Genomic DNA, 6,134 nt, shown 5'->3' on the forward strand with positions numbered 1-6,134 from the left:
GTTGGTGATGGATTGGATATGTGAGGTGAATGAGAGTCAACGATGACACCCCAGTTCCTTTATTCAATGAGAAAACTGTGGAGGTGGGAGGGAAAATTCCATGTAAATCCTTCAGAACGCCTCTTCCCCCGCCCCCGGGGTTTTTTTCTTATAAATGGCATTTAAGGCTTACTATATGCCGGGCACTGTACTAAGCACTGGGATAGATACAACTTACTCAGGTTGGACATAGTCCATGCCCCACATAGGGCTCCCAGTCTTCATCCCCATTTTGCAGATGCGGTAACTGAGGCCCAGAGAAGTTAAGTGACTTACCCAGGGTCACCCAGCAGACGAGTGGCAGAGCCGGGATTAGAACCCATGTCCCTCAGCCTTCCTGGCCCCTGCTCTCTCCGCAAGGCCACACTGCTTCCCTTAAGCACGGTGAGGAGCAGCGTGGCTCAGTGGAAGAAGTACAGTTTCTCAACTGTATATATTTTCATTACCCTATTTATTTTGCTAATGAAATGTACATCGCCTTGATTCTATTTAGTTGCCATTGCTTTTACGAGATGTTCTTCCCCTTGACTCTATTTATTGCCATTGTTCTCGTCTGTCCGTCTCCCCCGATTAGACCGTAAGCCCGTCAAACGGCAGGGACTGTCTCTATCTGTTGCTTACTTGTTCACTCCAAGTGCTTAGTACAGTGCTCTGCACATAGTAAGCGCTCAATAAATAAATAAATACTATTGAATGAACACCAAGGTTGCAGGCTTGTGAGACAGGAAAGATGGTAGCCATCCACAGTGACAGGAAAGTCAGAGAGAGGACAGGGTTTGAGAGGGAAGATAAAGAGTTCTGTCTTAGACATGTCCTCCCTCTGTTCCGGAACACCCGCCTCCCTCAAATCTGACAGACAATTACTCTCCTCCTCTTCAAAGCCTTTTTGAAGGGACATCTCCTCCAAGAGGTCTTCCCTGACTAAGCCCTCCTTTACTCTTCTGCCACTCCCTCCTGGCTCACCCGGACTTGTTCTCTTTGTTCATCTCCCCTCCCAGCCCCACAGTACAGCATGGCTGAGTGGAAAGAGCCCGGGCTTGGGAGTCAGAGGTCATGGGTTCTAATCCCGGCTCTGCCACTTGTCAGCTGTGTGACCGTGGGCAAGGCACTTAACTTCTCTGTGCCTCAGTTACCTCATCTGTAAAATGGGGATGAAGACTGTGAGCCCTACGTGGCACAACCTGATTACCTTGTATCTACCCTAGTGCTTAGAACAGTGCTTGGCATATAGTAACAAATACCAACAGTTTTTATTTTTTACATAACTGTAATTTATTTATTTCGTCATCTGTCTCCCCCTCTAGACTGTAAGCTCGTCGAGGTCAGGGAATGTGTCTGTTTATTGTTAAACTGTAGTCTCCCAAGTGCTTTGTATATTGCACTGCATATAGTAAGGAGTCAATAAATACAATTAAGTGACTGACTGAATGAATGAATTCAGCTTTCCTTAATTGCTGAATTCGCCAATTCCATTTTCTGGCTGGAAGGAGGTTGACATAATCCTTGCCTAAGAGTTTGACGGGAATGACGTAAGCAGGCTGTTTCCACAGGGAGAGCGCCCATGGTCCGGCTGTTATTCATTCAATAGTATTTATTGAGCGCTTACTATGTGCAGAGCACTGTACTAAGCGCTTTGAATATACAAATCGGTAACAGATAGAGACAGTCCCTGCCCTTGGACGGGCTTACAGTCTAATCGGGGGAAGCTACAGATGTGTCACTAGGTCATTAAGTCATACCCCTTAGACTAGCCTTGGCCAAGATTGAGCAAACCTGAGGGAGCTGCTCTATTATTTCAGGGGTCCCATGTGATAGAGCCACTTGTCAACTTTCTCGAAGAGTTTTCCTAACGGCTTCAGGTTAACCTCCAGGGGAGGGTCCCTAATAATAACAATACTACTAATAATAATTGTGGTATTTGTTAAACACTTACTATGAGCTAGGCACTATGTTAAGTGCTGGGGTAGATATAAGATAATTGGGTTGGACCCAGTCCCTGTCCCACATAAGAAGCAGTGTGGCTCAGTGGAAAGAGCACGGGCTTAGGAGTCAGAGGTCATGGGTTCGAATCCCAGCTCTGCCACTTGTCAGCTGTGTGACTGTGGGCAAGTCACTTCACTTCTCTGGGCCTCAGTTACCTCATCTGTAAAATGGGGATTAAGACTGTGAGTCTCATGTGGGACAATCTGATTACCCTGTATCTACCCCCAGCACTTAGAACAGTGCTCTGCACATAGTAAGCACTAACCAAATACCAACATTATTATGGGGCTCGCAGTCTTAATCCCCTTTTACAGATGATGAAACTGAGGCACAGAGAAGTTAAGAGACTTGCCTAAGGTCACAAAACAGACAAATGGCAGAGCTGAGATTAGAACCCAGGTCCCGTCACTCCCAGGTCCATGCTCTTTCCACTGGACCACATTGCTTCCCTGTCAAGGCCACTGACCACCTCTCTCCTCAGACTCCTTTGGAGACTTTCTCTAGTGATTCTGCTTCAACATTTCAGTCTTCTAACCAGTGCAACCTCATTTACCTGAGAACTTTCTCCATGGAGAAGCAGCGTGGCTTAGTGGAAAGAGCACGGGCTTGGGAGTCAGAGGTTGGGGGCTCTAATCCCGGCTCCTCCACCTATCAGCTGTGCGATTTAGGGCAAGTCACTTAACTTCGCTGTGCCTCAGTTACCTCATCTGTAAAATGGGGATTAAGACTGTGAGCCCCAAGTGGGACAACATGATTAACCTATATCTACCCCAGTGCTTAGAACGGTGCTCGGCACATAGTAAGTGCTTAACAAATACCACAATTATTATTATTATTATCCCATGGGAAATGTCTCACCTCCCAAGAACATCCACTTCCCTGGCTCCTTCTATTGATGGTCCCATCTCACACCCAAGGCAGGTTCCCTTGCCATTTCCCTTATCTGTAACTTATTTCACTTTAGCCTGTAGCTCCTTATGGGCAGAGATTATGTCTACCTACTCTATTGTAATGTATCTACTGTTTTGTACTCTCCCAAAAAAGTGTCCATTCATTCATTCAATCAAATTTATAGAGGGCTCACTTACTTTGTGCAGAGCACTGTACTAAGCACTTGGAAACTACAATTCAGCATGAGAAAATCCTTGGCCACACTGGGCTTACAGTGTAGAATTCTGAACATAGTAAAAGCTCAATAAATAGCACTGATTGATAGATTGATTCATAATCTCCCTCCCTTCTGTCACCTATGCACTTGAGTCCAAACCCCCAAAGCCCTTTGAAACTCACCCCACCAATATTCCATCCCCAGAGCACTATGTAAATATCTTTATACTCTATTGCTTTCCCTTTCTGTAATTGATTTTACTATCTCTCTTCCCAGATCATAAGCTCTTCAAGGATAGCGATCATGTCTTCCAACTTTATTATATTCTCCCAAGTGTTTAGTGCTCTGTATACAGTGAGCACTCAATAAATACCACTGACCAATTGATTTGGCTCCAATTCAAGGAGTCTACAAGCATAAAAAAATTTGACCTTCCTGGAAATTCTTGACAGCCCCTTTCCCTTCTGCTATCCATCCATCCTAGCTCTGCTGCTCCCCTAAACCAAATTTCCACGAAGACCTTCTGTTCTACTGTCTAATTTCTTTCTTGGCCCCTGCCTAATTTCTTTTAGACTATTTGCACATGGTGCATGTTCATTCTGAGGGCAGTAATTCTTGGTTATCAATGTCAACTCTGTAACATACCTCCAAACCTTCATGAAAAGGATGTCCAATGCTACAGTTAACCCTATATGGAAAATGAAGAGTGTTAAGAGAAGAAATAGAAGTATTGTATTTAGAGGCATATTTAGGGCTCAAATTTATGCATCTTCCTTAGTTGTATTTTCTTGTAAGTTTCTTGAGGGAAGGATTTTGTCTTTTACCTCTATTATGCTCTCCCAAGCACACTTAGTGGATGCTCAAAAATATATTACTAGTTGATTAGAGATATCAACTCAGTTTCAAATTGCAAATGCATTGCTTGAATTTGCCTATCTGTGATAACACAGTGGTTAAATCACTGAAGCCACATCAGAGACTGTCTGAAAAGAACAAAGGAGATGGAAGTCCACCAAAGCGCAGTACTGCAGAGATGCAGGCAGGGCTGAAGTAATGAAGGGGCAAACAGAGGTGCAGTCCAGGATTCTCTAGATTAAGATGATTCCTCGCCACCCCCAGAAATTGCTTGCCCTTTTGACCTTCCAAATGTGGCTGCTGCTTGGGTCAGAGGGGGCGGGCATTATAAATATGTCTCCTGAAATAGGCCTTCCCAAAATGGCCACCCCTCACTCATGTGCAATAACATAGATGATCCCTGCTATGTAATTTCTCCCTTTGCTCCATTTGACACTGCACGTGTGAAGCAGCCTTTCCTATTGCTCCATTCTGCCAAGAAGAGGGCAGCTGATGAAGGAGAGGGGAGCAGAGGACAGGGAGTAGAGTGGATAGGACTGTGTAATACTGTGTGATTAATGCTCGGCTCTGGTGCCCTTGCACTGCTACAGCTTTGCCATTCTATCCTGAGTCTGGGGAACAGGCGAGCAGTGGTGAGGGAAGGTGCTGCCGGATTCAGGGTGTCGGTGAGCAGTGGCGGGAGAGGATGGTGTTGGGTTCGAGCAGCGGGGGAAAGTTGCTCTGGGCCTGGGGCATGGACTAGTAGCAACAGAGTCAGCCAGACAATCATATTTATTGAGCACTCACTGTGTGCAGAGCACTGTATTAAGCACTTGGCAGAGTACAATATAACAGACACATTTCCTGCCCATAATGAGCTTACAGACTAGAAGACAGCACTGGTCCAGAGTGGGGACAGGAGTGAAAACAGGCACACACCCCATATGGAGAGCTCAGATTGCTCCTGCCATAACTCTGGCATCCCCTATACTCTCTCCTCAGAGATCAAAGCCCTGATTTTAGCTCCCCTTCTCCTTTACTCATGTGTTCTGGAGTGGAGTGATGAATGGAGTTTAACCTAACCATGCCCAGGTGCCTTCTTCCCCTTCCCCTCCCCAGCAGTCAGCTCAGCATCAGTGGGGAAGTGGGCTCCAGCCCCTACTCTGCTCTCCGGGGTCCAGAGGGAGTCTGACCCCAGTGACTCGCCTCCGCCCGGCACTCAAGCCCTCAGCTGCAAGATGGCAGTGAACACACCGTGAGTCTGATGGTGATGACCACTGTTTGGCTGAGGGAACAGACTGATGGCACAGTAACCAATTGTAGGCCACAGAGGAGTGACGCCTGTATGATTGTCTGAGGGAGGGAATATGGAAATGACCAAAGCATTGAGAGACCAGATCTGTAGACAATATGTATATGACCAAAGCAATGATAGACCGAATCTTTAGACGACACTCGTTTAGTGCCTGGACCTGCAGACTTAGAGTAAGTCAGTAAATCAGTCAGGGAATTGGTGACTGAATGCTTACTGTGTGCAGAGCACTGTACTAATTGTTTGGGAAAGTACAGTATAACAATAAACAGTCACATTCTCTGCCCACAGCGAGCTTACAGTCTAGAGGGGGAGACAGATGTTAACATAAATCAATAAATTACATATATGTACATAAGTGCTGCCTCTCTCAGGTTAGCACCTGGAGAGTTTCCAGTACTCTACCAGTCTCGGCTACGGGAGGGAAAATCAAGCAGAAGCCTACCCATTCCATTCCTAGCTTGGGCAGTGGCTAGTGAGTGGAAGGTAATCTGCTCCAAGTCAACACTCACCCATGCTAGTCAGCAGCGGCATGGGAGAGAGTCGAGGATGGAGACTCAGGTATACTGTGTGGAAGAAGGCAATGGTAAGCCACTTCTGTATTTTTACCAAGAAAACTTTCTGGATATACTAACAGAATGATTGCAGATGGTGAGTGGGGCTTTCTGGGAGAGATGTGTCCCTGGAGTATATATGGGTCGGAGATGACTCAATAGCATAAGACAAGACATAAGTGCTGTGGGGCTGGGATGCGGGATGAATAAAGGGAACAAGTCAGGAGAATGCAGAAGGGAGTGGAAGAAGAGGAAAGGAGGGCTTAATCAGGGAAGGCCTCTTGGAGGAGATGTGCAGTCAATA

At 46.1% G+C, this 6,134-nt stretch overlaps 1 non-coding gene across 1 annotated transcript; it reads left to right on the forward strand.

Moving 5' to 3' along the window:
• Nucleotides 1–5,640: 5,640 nt before the first annotated feature.
• On the forward strand, nucleotides 5,641–5,778 carry LOC114816912. Its single transcript, XR_003764720.1, has one exon. It is a non-coding gene; the product is annotated as a small nucleolar RNA SNORA7 (small nucleolar RNA).
• The last annotated feature ends 356 nt before the right edge of the window (nucleotides 5,779–6,134 follow it).

This window comes from Ornithorhynchus anatinus, chromosome 1 (assembly GCF_004115215.2).
Source record: "Ornithorhynchus anatinus isolate Pmale09 chromosome 1, mOrnAna1.pri.v4, whole genome shotgun sequence".
Lineage (NCBI taxonomy): Eukaryota > Metazoa > Chordata > Mammalia > Monotremata > Ornithorhynchidae > Ornithorhynchus > Ornithorhynchus anatinus.